Raw genomic sequence first — 17,426 nt, forward strand, 5'->3', positions numbered from 1 at the left:
CAGGGCTAACGGGCAGGGGCAATGGGCAGGGGCCTCGGGCTGGGGTAATGGGCAGGGGTAATGGGCTGGGGTAACGGGCAGGGACCACGGGCTGGAGTAACGGGCAGAGGTAACGGGCAGAGCCAGTGCTCACCACAGGGCACCTCGGGGGCGGCTCTGTATGGTGGTTTCTAAGCTGAAGCCTGAAGTGAGGGCGGAGCCAGCAGCACACACAGGCTAGCCAAGGAGGGTCTGGGGGCCAAGGGGCTGGGTGTGTTTGCAGGAACTAAACTGCTGTGGGGTGGAGCGGGGTGGGGTCAGAGGAGAGGAGCAGAGGCAGTGGGGATGGTAGGCAGGGCCCCAGGCCTCACTGTGGAGGCCACGTCTTCTCAGTCAAACACGTCTTTGGCAGGGGACTGCCGAGACAGGACTTAATATTAAAAAAAAACAGGGAGAGCCAGGCCTGGTGGCACACGCTTGTAATCCCAGTACTTGAGAGGCTGAGAGAGGAGGACCATGGTTCACGGCCAGCCTCAGCTACTTAGTGAGGCCCTCTGCAACTCAGTGAGACCCTGTTTCAAAATGAAGAACAAAAAATAGGGTTGGGAGCCGGGCGTGGTGGCGCACGCTTGTAATCCCCGCGCTTGGGAGGTGGAGACAGGAGGATCACGCAGGTTCAAAGCCAGCCGTGCTGGCTTAAGAGACCCTGTTTCCACATAAAAAAGTATAAAAATAGGTCTGGGAGTGTAGCCCGTGGGAGTGTACCCGGAGGTAGAAGGGCTTCCAGGAACCCCAGAGCCACCAAAAAAAAAAAAAAAATATATATATATATATATATATATACACACACACACACACACACACACACACACACACACACACACACATATATATATATATATATATAGGGCTGGGGTGTAGCTTGGAAGTAGAGTGCCCCTGGTTTCAACCCCCAGTTCCAGTAAAGAAACAAAGAGAATAAAATAAAGCTTGTGAGCCACAAATAAACTTGGGCTAGAATTTTTCTAGGGGGGAAAAAAAGCCCCAAAGCACAACTCATCTACCAGCTCTATTAATAACACACAAAGAAGCCATAGCCAATAAATAGCACAAGTGTGAAATCTATACATTAGCTCTATGCTACGGCAGGCGGGAGGGGGCTGGCTGGGATGGATGAGCCATGGGGGATGGGCCATGCAGAGGGAAGCCCAGGAGGTGGGTGAGAACCCAAGGGAGAGAGGGAAGGAGAGCCAGCAGGGGAGAGAGGGAGGCAGGGAGGAAGAAAACGGGAAGGGCCCCACAGCCAGATAGGGAGAAAGCCGGGCGTGGTGGCCCACACTTGTCATCCCAGCATTCGGGAGGCTGAGACAGGAGGATCGCGGTTCACAGCCAGCCTCAGCTACTTAGTGAGGCCCTTTGCAACTCAGTGAGACCTATTTCAAAATAAAGAATTAAAAATAGGGCAGGGGGGTGTAGCTCAGAGGTCAAATGGCCCTGGGTTCCACCCCCAGACCCGCAAGAAAAAAGAAAAAAAAACAAAACAAAAAAACAGAGAGAGACATAGGAGAGGTGAGCAATGTGGCCTTCCTCCTGTAAATAAGAACTCTGGGCCAGGCGTGGTGGCGCACACTTGTAATGCCCGCGCTTGGGAGGCTGAGACAGGAGGATGGCACAGGTTCGAAGCCAGCCTCAGCTACTTAGTGAGGCTCTCAACAACTTAGTGAGACCCTGTTTCCAAATAAAATATTAAATGGGTCTGGGAGTGTGGCCCAGAAGTAGAAAGCCTCTGGGTTCCACCCCCAGTACCACACACACACACAAAAGAACTCTGCTCAGGGGCTGTAGATGCTGGTGCTTCTGGAAGCCCGCTCAGATCCTGGGCCCAGAGCCACTGATGTCATCAGTGACAGCTGGAATGGGCCCTCTGCTTCCTGGTGACCAGATGTGGGAACCATGCCTCCTTTTAGTTTGAAGATGACCTCTTGGTGCACCTGGGAATTCATATGTTCTTTTTATTTTATTTTGTTTTTGTATTGGGGATGGAACCCAGGGGCATTCTACCTCCGAACTACACCCCCCAGCTCTGTTTTATTTTTTTGTGGTGCTGGGGATTGAAGCCAGGAGCATTTTACATTCAAGCTTTTGAGATAGGGTGTCACTAAATTGTGGAGGTCCTCACAAAGTAGCTGAGGCTGGCCGTAAACCCAGACCAGATTCTCCTGTCTCAGCCTCTCAAGTACTGGGATTACAAACGTGTGCTACCATGCCCGGCTTATTTTTTATTTTGAAGCAGGGTCTCATTAAGTTGATGAGGCAGGCCTCAAACCTAAGATCCTCCTGTCTCAGCCTCCCAAGGACTGAGATTATAGATGTTAGCCACAATGCCCAGCTCCCCATACATTTTTCTAAGCAAATGGGTACATGTACACACACACTGGCACAGAGGACTCAACCATTCCCCTAGGTTCTTCTAGAAGGTATTCTTTTCCTCTCTCTTCCCTTCCCTTTCTCTCCCTCTCTCTCCTCTCTCTCTCTCTCTCTCTCTCTCTCTCTCTCTCTCTCTCTCTCCTCTCTCTCCTCTCTCTCTCCTCTCTCTCTCTCTCTGTTTGTTTTGCAGTACTGGGATGGAACCCAGGGGCATCCTATCTCCAAGCTACACCTCCAGCCTTATTTTTTATTCCTTTTTTTTTTTTTTTTTTTTTTGGTGGTACTGGGGTTCCTGGAAACACTTCTATCTCCAGGCTACACTCCCAGACCTATTTTTTATACTTTTTTATTTGGAAACAGGGTCTCTTAAGCCAGTGCGGCTGGCTTCAAACCTGCGCGATGATCCTCCTGTCTCAGCCTCCCAAGCCCGGGGATTACAAGGGTGCGCCACCACGCCCGGCCTTATTCTTTATTTTGAAACGGTCTCACTGAGTTGCAAAGGGCCTAAGTAGCTGAGGCTGGCCATGAACCGTGATCCTCCTGTCTCAGCCTCCCGAATGCTGGGATTACAAGTGTGTGCCACCAGGCCGGGCTCTCTAGAAGGTATTTATGATGGGTTTTTCATGGGACCCCGGTGTTGGTGCCTTCTCTCCCAGCTTAGTGCTACCGGAAGAGGTGGGAGCTGTAAGAGGCAGGGCTATTGGTTCTGATCACCGGGGTGTGGAGGGGTCCTCCTCCTAGTGGGGCGCACTATCCTTCTGCCTCTGTCCCCCAGATTGCCTGAGACGAGCAGCTCCTTCTTGACCTGCACTCTCTGCCATGACTGGCTGCCTCCTCACGGACCCAAAGCAATGGGTCAGTGATTTTAGACTGAAACCTTCAAACTGAGCCCAAACAACCCTTTCTCTCTATAAGCTGATTATCTCAGTATGTGTTACAGTAATGAAAAGCTGACTTACACATTAAGTTTATGCTAGTTTAAAGTTATAACCATACAATGGAGGGTTCAGGGCTGTGTCAACCCGTGAGTTATGGACGGGCTCGGAAGGATGCTGGGGCTTGGGAACGGTGACAGGAGGGTTAGCTGCCTCTGTTGTTACTAAGCTGGAAGGGTAATGTCAGATGACAGTCAAGACACCCCACCTGCGTGGGGACAGATACATCAAACGAGACAAAGATTTACATATTGTATTTATTATGGAAAATGTAAGTGACAAGATGTGGATCCTAAAAAACAACAGTTCAAATATAGACTGGGGAAATGTGACTGAACAGCTAAACAGGCATGAAAGCAAGCAGGAGGTAGTTTGCAGCTTGGTTTTAGTTTTTTCTCTGGTGCTGGGGATGGAACCCAGGGCCTCACCGTACTAAGCATGTGCCGCCACTGAGCCCCAGGGCCTGGGGTGAGATCCCGAGCGTGGAGGGAGGTGACTGCGCAGCTCCCCACTGGACGCGCCACCGGCTGCAGGTGGCGGCTAGGACTAGAGCCGTTTCCTCTCCCCAGTCAGCTCTGCATCTAGAATTCAACTCAGACTCAATAGTTTGAAGCAAAAAAGGGGTGAGGAAAGCCCCAGGGAAATGACTACCTAATGTCTTTGAGAGATTCTATTAATGGACCCAGAAAACATCCTCTGCCTGTAACACAAACAGCATGGTCACCCGCTAACCATTGGATTACCAATTTAATCAATAAAGCAATTTAGTGTCTGGTTGGTTTGTTTTGGTCTTGGGGATTGAACCCAGGGGCACTCTACCTCTGAGCTACACCCACAGCCCTATTTTATTTTTATTTTGAAACAGGGTCTTGCTAGGTAGATGAGAGTCTCATTACTTACTGAGGTTATCCTTGAATCTGCAATCCTCCTATCTCAGCCTCCTAAGTACTGGGATTACAGGAGTGCACATCACACCAGGCTGTCAATAGGCCATTGTGGGGCTGAGGCTATAGCTCAGTGGGAGAACACTTGTCTCTGGGTTCGATTCTAGCACAGCAAAATAAATGAATGAATGAATACATCAATACATGAATAAATAAAAGAATAGCCAGGCATGGTGGCACATGCCTATAATCCCAGTACACTGGAGGCTGAAGCAGGGGGATCACAGGTTTATAACCAGCCTCAGCAATTTAGTGAGACCCAGTTTCAAATTTTAAAAAAGGAGCCAGGCATGGTGGTGCTTGCTAGTAAACCCAGTATTCTGGAGGCTGAGACGGCAGGGTCACAGGTTCAAGGCCAGTGGGGTCCCGAGGAAGAGGGCTGATTGCTTGGGCACAGGTGGAATGTGGGCCTGGCCACTGGCCAGAGATGGAAGGAGCTTCCTGCAGAAACGGGTACAACTGGCACTTGAGAAAATGAAGTGTGCGTGTGCGCGCGTGTGTGTGTGTTGCTGGAGAGTGAACCCAGGGGCATTCCACCTGAGCGCCACCCCTAGCCCTGTTTGATTTTGATACAGAGTCTCACTAGATTGATGAGTCTCACTACTTGATGAGGCTGTCCTTGAACCTTCGATCCTCTTGCCCTAGCCTCCCAAGTACTGGGATTATAATTGTGCTTAAGAAAATGCACTTTTTTTTTTTTTTCGGTATTGGGGATGGAACCATCCAGGGGCATTCTACCTCCAAGCTACACCCTTAGCCTTCTTTTTTATTCTTTCTTTTGAAACAGGGTCTGATGGAGTTGCCAAGGGCCTCACTAAGTAACTGAGGCTGTCTGTGAACCGCCATCCTCCTGTCTCACCCTCCCAAATGCTGGGATTACAAGCGTGTGCCACCATGCCTGGTTTCCCAGCCCTATTTTTCAATCTTTATTTTGAAACAGGGTCTCACTGAGTTATAGAAGGCCTCACTAAGTAGCTGAAGCAGTCTGTGAACTGTGATCCTCATGTCTCAGGCTCCCAAATACTGGGAATGTAAGTGTACACCATCATGCCTGGCTTCCCAGCCCTATATTTTATTTATTTATTTGTTTATTTATTCATTTATTTATTTATTGCGGGTCTGAGGATGGAACCCAGGGGCATTCTACCTCTGAGCTACACCCCCTGCCCCATTTTTTATTCTTTATTTTGAAACTGGGTTTCACTAAGTTGCGGAGGGCCTCACTAAGTAGCTGAGGCTGGCCACGAACCGTGATCCTCCTGTCTCAGCCTCCTGAATGCTGGGATTACAAGCGTGCGCGACCATGCCCGGCTCTATATTTTATTCTTTATTTTGAAACAGGGTCTCTCTGAGTTGCAGAGGGCCTCACTAAGTAGCTGAGGCTGTCCACAAACCGCAATCCCCTGGTCTCAGCCTCCCGAATGCCGGGATTACAAGCGTGCCCACCACGCCCGGCTTCCCAGTTTTCTTCATGTAGGCAGCCATGGAGTTGGGCCACCAGAAGGGACTGGAAAAACAGACACAAGTGAATTTGTTAGGCACTTTGGGGAAAGGAATTGGGAGAAACTGTGGAGAAAGTGGTGAGAGGGGTTGAGTTAGGACAAGCAGCCCCATTTCCTTTCATGTTTTGGAGACGCTGGGGATAGGACCCAGGGCCTTGTGCACGCTAGGCAAGTGTCTACCGAGCTACGTCCTGGCCTCACTCGCAGTTATGCTGGACCCATTAACAACAGAATTCTACGTACACGAGCAGCTTCCTCTGTGGATTCCAGGTTTGCAGAGGTGGAGAGCAGGAGGGCGATCCAGGGGTGGGGTTTATCAGACCCACAGCGAGGGAAGCCCAGGATGCTGGTAATCACCAGGGATGCCGTGTGGGAGGAAGAAGAGGGATGAGGAAGCTGAAGTCTCAGGCCAAAAAGAGGGACAGTGCGGGAGAAGGTGTGAGGGCAGGAAGGCCCGGGGTGTTGGGAGTCCAGGATTATGAACATCAGCCGGGGGTGGTGGCGCACCCTGTGATCCCAGTACTGGGGAATGCTGGGGCAGGCGGGTCACAGTTTCAAAGCCTCGGCAATATAGCGTGACTCTCAGCAACCTGTTCCAAAGCCAAGAATAAGAAAGGGCTGGGGTTTAGCTTGGAGGTAGGATGCCCTAGGTTCAACCCCTAGTGCCACCAAAATAAATAAATAGGGCTAGGGGTGTAGCTCAGGGGCAGAGGGCGCCTGGTAACTAACGCCACCAAGGGCTTGGTGTGGCCCAGGGGAGGAAGACCACAGACCCAGGGCTTCGGTGACACGTGGGGGGTGGTGAGAAAATCGCAGGGAATGCTCCTGCCTCTGCACTGCATCTCTGAGCCGTTGAGCGGATCCGCACAGGGGCATTCCTAACCCACTCCCCAGGTCGGGAACAGGATGTCATGATGTTTCTGAGACAGGCCCAGGCCGGGCCCCAAAGTCCTGGGCTCAAGCCATCCTCCCGCCTCAGCCTCCCGAGGAGCTAGGGCTACGGGCACGTGCCACCACACCCGGCTACGGTTTTGAATAAAGGCCTTCCTCTCTACCGGTCCCTTGGCTTCGGCATTTAAACCGCACCTGATCACAGCTCCGCGGGGGACCGGCTCCACCGCGTCTGACGACTGGCGGCTGCTGACGCTCACTGTGCCGGTGACCTGTGAGGTCTTCTTGTACCCCTCTAGCCAAAGCAGCTCTGTAACCCAAGGGGGCAAAACTATCAGATAGCACCAGCAGTTCAGCCACAGAAAGGGAGACATTTCCAGGGGGGGGGGGGATGATCAGACCCAAAACAGGAAGGCGGGTGGTTTCTCCAGCCCGCCCCACCCTGAGCTGTGGATGGAGGCCGGCCGCTCCGCGGGGCCAGCTGTCTCGGATCTACTTCTAGCCTGAGTTTAGATTATTCACTTACCCCCCCATCAGTATTCATGATTGAATTCTGGGCAGTCTACCTCTGAGCTGCACGCCTTTCTTTAAGTTTTAAAACAGGGTTGCTGGGCGTGGTGACACACACCTGTAATCCCGGCGCTTGGGAGGCGGAGACAGAGGATCGCACAGGTTCGAAGCCAGCCTCAGCTACTTAGTGAGGCTCTCAGCAACTTAGTGAGACCCCGTTTCCAAATATAAAATCGGTCTGGGAGTGTAACCCAGAGGTAGAAAGCCCCTGGGTTCCATCTCCAGTACCCAAAACAAAAAAACCAAAAAAAAAGAAAAAACAAAACAAAACAGGGTTCTGCCAAGTTACTGAGGGTCTCCTAAGTTGCTGAGGCTGGCCTCGAACCTGTGATCCTCCTGTCTCAGCCTCCCAAGTTCTGGGATCACAGGTGTGCACCACCACACTGGGCTTTATTCCACAGCAACCCACCTAGGTTAGAGACAACAAAAACCTACCATCGATACAGTAAGCATTGTGTGTGTGTGTGTGTGTGTAGTTAAGCATTTTGTATGTATGTGTGTGTGTGTGTGTGTGTGTGTGTGCACGTGCAAGTGTGTGTGTGTGTGTAGTACCAAGGATTGATCCTAGGAGTGTTCTACCTCTAAGCTATACCCTGAGTCCTATTTTTTTTTTTTTTTTTTTTTTTTGGTACTGGGGATGGAATCCAGGGCATTCTACCTCTGAGCTACACCGCAGCCCTATTTTTACTCTTTATTTTTGAAACAGGTTCTCAGCAAGTTGCAGAGGGCCGCACTCAGTAGCTGAGGCTGGCCGCGAAGCTGTGCTCCTCCTGTCTCAGCCTCCCAAGTACTAGGATTACAAGCACGCACACCACGCCTGGCTTTATTTTTTGTTTTGGAACAGGGTCTCACTAGGTTGTTGGGACTCTCACTTCCTTGCTGAGCCTGTCCTCAGACTTGCGCTCCTGCTGTCCTTCCTGAGTGCTGGAATTACAGGCCTGCGCCACCACGCCGGCATGATAGCACATGCCTGTAATCCTAGTACTTGGGAGGCTGAGACAGGAGCCTTAGCGGCTTAGTGAGGTTAGTGAGGTCCTCTTAGACCCTGTTTAAAAAAAAGCTTGGCCGGGCGTGGTGGCGCAGGTTAGTAATCCCAAGAGGGCTTATAGGAGACAGGAGGATTGTATTTTGAGGCCAGTCTCAGCTACTTAGTGAGGTCCTTTGCATCTCAGTGAGACCCTGTTTCAAAATAAAGAATAAAAAAATAGGGCTGGGGTACAGCTCGGAGGTAGAATGCCCCTGGATTCTATCCCCAATACCACAAAAAATAAAATAAAATGAAATAAAATAAAATAAAATAGGGTGTAGCTCAGAGGTAGAATGTGCCTAGGTTCAACCACCAGTACCAAAATAAATAAAGTAAAACAAAGGGCAAGTAGTGAACTCCCACCCACCCTGGAACTGCTTATAAGCTTGGGCCAAGTCTGCACTGCAGGAGGCTGCGCACAGACGCCAGGCGGGGATGGAGGGTGCTGGAGCCAGCTCACCTAGGAACAAGGTCAAGGAAGAACCAGCCCAGGAGCTAAAAACTCACTGTTCCCCGTGTGTGTCCTGGAGTTGAACCTAGGGCAGTCTAGGCGCTTTCACTCCCTAGCCCTTTTTTTGTTTTGTTTTGTAACAGGGTCTCTCTAGGTTGCTGAAGGCATCATCAAACCTGCAGTCCTCCTGTCTCAGCCTCCCAGGATTACAAGTGTGTGCCCTACACCTGGCCTCCTTGTTGATACGTCTCATCCAGTTTACTTAGATTTACTGCTGATTTCTGCAACCCCCGAAGACTGGCTTTCCTATTCTTGATTTACTTATTTAGTGGTACTGGGGTTGGAACCCAGGGGCATTCTACCTCTAAGCTACACCCCCAGCCCTATTATTATTTCTTCTCCTCCTCCTTCTTCTTCCTCCTCCTCCTCCTTCTTCTCTCTCTTTTTTTTTTTTTTTTTGGTGGTACTGGGGTTCCTGGAAAGCCTTCTACCTCCGGGCTACACTCCCAAACCTATTTTTATATTATTATTTGGAAACAGGGTCTCTTAAGCCAGTGAGGCTGGCTTCGAACCTGCGGAGTGACCCTCCTGTCTCCGCCTCCCAAGCGCAGGGATTACAAGCGTGCGCCACCACGCCCGGCTCTATTTTTTATTCTTTATTTTGAAACAGGGTCTCACTGAGTTGCAGAGGGCAAAAGTAGCTGAGGCTGTCCAGGAACTGGACATGAGTGATCCTCCTGTGTCAGCCTCCCAAATGCTGAGATTACAAGCGTGGTCGCGCCTGGCTCACTTCTTGTTTTATAGTTGAGGAAATGAAGAGTTGACAAGTTACAAACCAGCTGGGAGTGTTAGCACATCTCTCAAACCCAGCTACTTGGGAGGCTGAGGAAAGAGGACTTGCAAGTTAGAGACTGCAAGTTTAGTAGGGCAATTTAGTGAGACCCTACCTTAAAATTTTTTCTGGGGGTTACTGGGGATTGAGCCAAGCAGCATTTTACCTATGAGCTATACACCCAGCCTATTTTATACACATATATACATAATTAAGAATAAATTTAGCCAGGCTAAATTTACTCCCTGCGCTTGGGAGGCAGAGACAGGAGGATCGCGCAGGTTCAAAGTCAGCCTCGCTGGCTTAAGAGACCCTGTTTCCAAATAAAAGATATAAAATAGGTCTGGAAGTGTAGCCTGGAAGTAGAAGGGCTTCCAGGAACCCCAGTACCATAAAAAAAAAAAATTATATATATATATATATATATATATATTTTTTTTTTTTTTAATGGTACTGGGGATGGAACCCAGGGGCATTCGACCTCTGAGCTACACCCTGTTCCCTATTTTTTATTCTTTATTTTGAAACAGCGTTTAAGTTGTGGAGGGCCTAAGTAGCTAAGGCTGTCGGCGAACCCGGATCCTCCTGTCTCAGCCTCCCAAATGCTGGGATTACCAGTGTGCGCCACCACGCCTGGCTATGTATGTATGTATGTATGTATGTATGTATGTATGTATGTACTGGGGATGGAACCCAGGGCATTCTACCTTCGAGCTACACCCCAAGCCCTATTTTTCAGTTTTTATTTTAAAACAGGGTCTCACTAAGTTGCAGAGGGCCTAAGTAGTGAGGCTGTCCACGAATCACAATCTTGTCTCAGCCTCCCAAATGCTGGGATTACAAGCATGTACCACCATGCCCAGCTTCTTATTTATTTTTATTATTTTTTCAGTACTGGGGATAAAACCCAGGGGCATTCTACTTTCGAGCTACACCCCCAAGCCCTATTTTATTCTTTATTTTGAAACAGGGTCTCACTGAGTTGTAAAGGGCCTAAGTAGCTGAGGCTGGCCGCGAACCTGGATCCTCCTGTCTCACCCTCCCAAATGCTGGGATTACAAGCATGTGCCAACACGCCCAGCTTTCTTATTTTTTATTTTTGGAACAGAGTCTCACTAAGTTGCAGATGGCCTCATTAAATTGCTGAAGCTCATCTTTTCATTTTATTATTGTGTGTGTGTGGTTCTGGGGATTGAACCTGGGGCCATTTTACCTCCATGCTACACTCCCAGCCCTATTTTTATTTTGAAACAGCATCTTGTTAGGTTGGTGAGTCTTACTACTTGGTGAGGCTCGCCTTGAACCTGGAGTCTTCCTGTCTCAGCCTCCTAAGTACTAGGATTACAGGCTTGTGACATTACTGCCAGCCTCAAATTCCTACAAACTAGCTGGGCATGGTGGCACATGCCTGTAATCTCAGTACCTGGGAGGCTGACACTGGAGTTCAAGGCCAGCCTCAGCAAATTAGCTTGGCAACTTAGTGAGATTTTGTTTCAAAACAAAAAATAAAAGAGCAAGTAATGTAGATAAGGTATATTGCTCCTGGATTCAATCTCTAGTAATCCCCTTTCCCAAGCTTATCAACTGATTTATTTTTCTTCTTTTTCACACAGAAACTAACATTTTAAAAGGCTGCTTTGGCCGGGCATGGTGGCACACGCTTGTAATCCCAGCACTTGGGAGGCTGAGACAGGAGAATCACACAGGTTCGATGCCAGCCTCAACTAGTGAGGCTCTCAGCAACTTAGTGAGATCCTGTTTCCAAATAAAGTATAAAATAGGTCTGGGAGTATAGCCCAGAGGTAGAAAAGCCCCTGGGTTCCACCCCCAGTACCACAATAAATAAATAAATAAATAAATAAATAAATAAATAAATAAATAAAATAAAAGGTGACCTTGTATCCAAGCACGGGGTTGGCACTTAATGTTCTGTTCAACTTCCAAGTAACATCTGAAATTCTCCTTCCTCTTGGAGGTCTTTATCTTACTAGATCCTGTTGCTAAACTCTCCACTTCTTCCTAGGATTCCGCAATTAAAGGTCAGGTGAATGTACACGCTCTCTCCAAGATGTCTTCTTCACTGTACCTGTCCTCTGGGCCAGCACTCAGCCTGGGTGCTCCCTACTCCCCCGGGAGTCACGCCCCTTTAACAAACAGCGAACCCCTATCAGAGGTCACTGCTCTCTCTCCAGAGTCCAGGAGTGCTCGGGACAGGCACAGACGAGGAAATGTCACGCTCTTGTCATTCTGCATGCCAACGGGGTGGTTATGGCAACAGTGACGGGCTGAAGGAGGCCATTCTGCTTTCTCTTCAACTGCATGCCCCACATTCACAGCAACGCAGGTGCAAATATGCTCAGTGACTTTCTTGGACGGACACTGTACTAGCCAAGCAGAGAAAAATGGAGCTGATTTTCCTCCTGATCTAACATTTCACTGGAAACCAAGCACGGATGGGTCTGGATAAGAACAGGGTCCTACCACCCAAACTTAACCTGTGTGTGTGTGTGTGTGTGTGTGTGTGGTTTTGGGGGTGGAACCCAGGGGCATTTACCTCCAAGCTACACCCCCAGCCCTCATGGAGTTGGAAAGGGCCTCACTAAGTAGCCGAGGCTGGGTGCGAACCTCTATCCTCCTGTCTCAGCCTCCCGAATGCTGGGATTACAAGCGTGCACCACCACACCCAGCTTTCTTTTTTTAGTGTGTGTGTGTGTGTGTGTGTGTGTGTGTGTGTGTGTGTGTGTGTGTGCTAAGAGAGATTGAAACCAGTGGCATTCTACTGGCAAACCACACTCCCAGCCCTTTTTTTGTTGTTATTAAACAGGGTCTCACTAGGTTTCTTTTATTTATTTATTTATTTATTTATTTATTTATTTAGTGGTAGTGGGGGTGGAACTCAGGGGCTTTACTACCTCCAGGCTATATTCCCAGACCTATTTTATACTTTTTTGGAAAAGGGGTCTCACTAAGTTGCCAAGAGCCTCACTCAGTAGCTGAGGCTGGCTTCACACCTGTGCGATCCTCCTGTCTCAGCCTCCCAAGTGCGGGGATTACAAGTGTGCGCCACCACGCACCGCTGTCTCACTAGGCTTCTAAGAGTCTTGCTAAATTGGTAAGGCTGGTCTCCAACGCTCAATCCTCCTGTCTCAGTCTCCCGAGCACTGGGATTACAAGTGTGCACCCTCCACACTCAGCCCAAGTTGACTTTGCAACCCAGCCACAGGCAGGAGAGCCTAGCTGCCCCTTACCCCATCACTCTCTGAATTCAGAGTGGCCAGGAGCGCATTGCATCTCCTCTCTCGCCTGCTCCCCCTCACTGCAAAATGAAGAGGCTGGAAAGATGCCCCGCCGGGTCCAACAGTCTGATCCTGAAACTGATGTGGACCACCGACTCCCTACTTGGAGTGACTGCGAAAGAGCTGGACATGAGAACGCATTACAAAGCCATCCCCGAGGGGGCCAACGCAGTCTGTACTAAGGGGAAGTTATTTAGCGTGAATTCATTGCTTGCACTAATCCCAATCCGTCAGTAGTAGAAATATGACAAACCCCAGATTTTTCTTCTGGTACTGGGGATTAGACCCAGAGGGATTCTACCTCCAAGCTAAACCCCCAGTCTGACTTTCTTATTTGGAAACAGGGTCTCCCTAGGGTGCTGAGAGCCGTGAGTTGGGGAGGCTAGCCTGTAACCCGAATCCTCCTTTCTCAGCCTCCCAAGTACAAGGATTATAAGCATGCACCACCACGCCCAGTTGAGACCCACATTCACTAGCCTGTTTATAACCAACAAGGCAGGCCAGGGACTTAGCTCAATGGTACAGCACTTGCATAGCACACGAGCCCTGTGTCCAATTCCCCCGCATCACGGAACACACGAGTGAATGAATGGTACTCTCTGAACCAGGCAAGGCCCGGAAGGTACCAGACACTGCCTAACTGCCACCCTGTACCCTGTCCACTCCTGCTCTCCTCTACGCTCGAAAGGTACCAGACACTGCCTAACTGCCACCCTGTACCCTGTCCACTCCTGCTCTCCTCTACGCTCACGCCTTCCTAAACCACAGCTTCTTACCCCCCCCCCCCGAAGCATTTAATGGAAGTATCACTGGGATATGACACCAACTTCAGAGCCATCAAAGGAGGTGTCAGGTACCGGTCCACATCTTTGTCTTACTTCTATCCGGGTCAGGTGGCCAAAGGACACGTTTTTTGCAGGATATCCGTCACATCTCCTCGGCCAGCAGAGAGCTGTTCTTGCAGACATTCTAGACAACTTTGCACAACCGTTACGAAGCCTCAGTGTTCCGACATTCGCCTTCCCGACAGACTGGAAGCTCTGTAGGAAGTTGGGAGCTTTTTGGAATACTCTGTATGAGCCGAGCCAGTACTTGGGAAAAGCAGAGCGGGAGGATCGTGGGCTCAGGGCCAGCCTCAGTTACTTGTGAGGCTCCCTGCAAGTTACTGAGACCCTGTTTCAAAATAAAGACTAAAAAAATTCAGCCTGGGGTGAAGCTCAGAGGTAGAAGGTCCCTGGGTTCAATCCACAGTAACAACACACACACAAAAACTTGAATAAGAGTGCCGGGCGTAAAGAATGCTTTGAGCCAGTGAGTGTTCCAGAACTTTTAGAATCCTTTTATTTTGGCAACAAGACAAAATGATTATTGTCACTGACACTGATATTTCTCTTACTTCAGCGTTTGCGTGAAATCCTCCGTTTACTCTTCTGTGCCTTGGAGTGATTACTTGTTTTTGATTAATTTAGCAAAATAAGATGGAAAGTTCCACAATGAGTGGTGGCACGGGCCTGGGATCCCAGTTCTGGGAGGCTGAAACAGGAGGATCACAGGGTCCAGGCCAGTCTCAGCAATTTACTGAGACCCTGTCTCTAAAAGGGGGTAGGGGAGGCTGGGCGTGGTGGGCACGCTTGTAATCCCCAGCTTGGGAGGCGGAGACAGGAGGCCAGCTGCGCTGGTTTAAGAGACCCTGTTTCCAAATAAAAACATAAAATAGGTCTGGGAATGTAGCCCAGAGGTAGAAGGGCTTCCAGGAACCCCAGTACCACAAAAAAAAAAAAAAAAAAAAAAAAGTTGTGCTGAGCTGGGCGTGGTGGTGCACGCTTGTAATCCCAGCATTCCGATGGCCGAGACAGGAGTATCTTGGTTCACGGACAGGCTCAGTTACTTAAGTGGGGTCCTCTGCAACTCACTGAGACCCTATTTCAAAATAAGGAATAAAAAATAGGGCTGGGGGTGTAGCATGGAGGTAGAAGGGTTCCACCCCAGTACTACCCACAAAAGGGAGGGCTGGAGAATACCCCTGGGCTCAGACCCCAGCACCACATAAAAACAAATACCACAGTGAGGGAGGTTCTGTGTGATAGTGCTTGATCATTTCTTATTCAAGTTGTTTGTTTGTTTTGGTGGTACTGGGGTTCCTGGAAGCCCTTCTACCTCCAGGTTACACTCCCAGACCGATGTTTTATATTTCTATTTTAGGAAATAGGGTCTCTTAAACCAGCACGGCTGGCTTCGAACCTGCGCGATCCTCCTGTCTCCGCCTCCCAAGCTGGGGATTACAAGCGTGCCCACCACGCCCAGCCTCCCCTACCCCCTTTTAGAGACAGGGTCTCAGTAAATTGCTGAGACTGGCCTGGACCCTGTGATCCTCCTGTTTCAGCCTCCCAGAACTGGGATCCCAGGCCCATGCCACCACTCACTGTGGAACTTTCCATCTTATTTTGCTAAATTAATCAAAAACAAGTAATCACTCCAAGGCACAGAAGAGTAAACGGAGGATTTCACGCAAACGCTGAAGTAAGAGAAATATCAGTGTCAGTGACAATAATCATTTTGTCTTGTTGCCAAAATAAAAGGATTCTAAAAGTTCTGGAACACTCACTGGCTCAAAGCATTCTTTTATTATTATTATTTTTGCGGTACTGGGGATGGAACTCAGGGGCATTCTACCTCCGAGCTACACCCCCAGCCCTATTTTTTATTCTTTATTTTCAAACAGGGTTCTCCTGAGTTGCAAAGAGCCTAAGTAGCTGAGGCTGTCCGCGGACCCCGATCCTACTGTCTCAACCTCCCAAGCGCGGGGATTACAAGCGTGCGCCACCACGCCCGGCTTTGGTTCAAAGCATTCTGTCCATATAAAACAGAATACAAGTTGTGAATTAGCCGGGCGTGGTGGCGCACGCTTGTAATCCCCGCGCTTGGGAGGCAGAGACAGGAGGATCGCGCAGGTTCGGAGCCAGCCGCGCACCCTGGCTTAGGAGACCCTGTTTCCAAATAAAAATGTAAAAATAGGTCTGGGAGTGTAGCCCGGAGGTAAAAGGGCTTCCAGGAACCCCAGTACCAAAAAAAAAAAGTTGTGAATTTCCTCACCTCTCAAGCTTCCTGATTATGAAATTGCAATCAATTTAACTTGTCCTTTTTTTTTGGGGGGGGGGTCTGGGGATTGAACCCAGGGATGTTCTATCACTGAGCTGTACTGCCAGTCTGTTTTATTAGGCGGCAAATTCTTACTAAATTGCTGAGGCTAGTCTTAACTGTGATCCTACTGTCTCAGCCTCCCAAGTACTGGGATTACTAGCATGCACCACCAAGCCCAGTTTAATTTTAATTCTTTATTTTGAATCAGAGTCTCACTAAGTTGCAGAGGGCCTAAATAGCTGAGGCTGGCCATGATCCTGAGATCCACCTGTCTCTGCCTCCCAAGTACTGGGATTACAAGCACGCACCACCATGCCCGGTCTTAACCTATCTTTTAAAATTGAATTTTGCCAGGCATAGTAGTTCTAGCTCCAGTACCACTAAATAAATAAATAAATAAATAAATAAATAAATAAATAAAAGCACTAGGAAAGCTGGGCATGGTGGGGTATATGCTCCTAATCTCAGTACTGAGGAAGCAGAGACAGGACCTGTGATCCTCCTGTCTTGGCAACTTAGTGAGACGTTTCAAAATAAAAGAATAAAATAGAGCCGGGCGTGGTTGCCCGCGCTTGTAATCCCAGCATTCGGGAGGCTGAGACCAGAGGATCCTGGTTCGCAGACAGCCTCAGCTACTTAGTGAGGGCCTCCGTAACTTACTGAGACCCAGTTTCAAATTAAATAATAAAAGAAACTAGGGCAGGGGGTATAGCTCGGAGGTCAAATGCTCCGGGGTTCCATCCCCAGACCCGCAAAAGAAAAAAATAAAAAATAAAAAAAATAAAATAGGGCTAGACATGGAGGTAGAATCCCCCTGGGTTCCATCCCCAGTACTACACACACACACACACACACACACACACACACACACACGAGGCAATGTAAAAATCTTCCAACTAGTTTTCATTTGTGAAATATTTATGTGCAGTTTATAATCTATGAAGCCAGAAATGACTTAACAGATCTGATTTGCCAAACTGTGTGGGTGCAGCACTCCAAGGGGAATAATTCAGGTTTTAAAACACAAATTCAAAGAGCAGATATTACTTCACTTCATACATAAATATTCTCAAAAATCAGACCCAATGACATCTAGAAATAAGTAGACTAATATTTTTGTAAAATCGCCTTTTAATTAGAACACATAAATGTTTCCAATAAAACTATGCTCGCTTGTTTACAGGTTGGATCTAACAATATAGTCCATAGTTCGGAATAATAATGGGCCTCAACTGCAATTATTGCAATAAAGAGTAAACACTGAAAACATTAAAATCCGGTATATGCACGAGGGCGTTAAATCGGCCAAAGAAGCACACAAAGACACACTTTCCCAAGTTTTCAAATTCTCGTGATTTCCTTAAATACCGGCATATCTTTATTTGTGTTGCTTTACAACAGGTCTGACCAAATGAGCGGGTAAGGGGAAAA

The sequence above is a fragment of the Muscardinus avellanarius genome (genome assembly GCF_963383645.1).
Source record: "Muscardinus avellanarius genome assembly, chromosome: 12".
NCBI lineage: Eukaryota > Metazoa > Chordata > Mammalia > Rodentia > Gliridae > Muscardinus > Muscardinus avellanarius.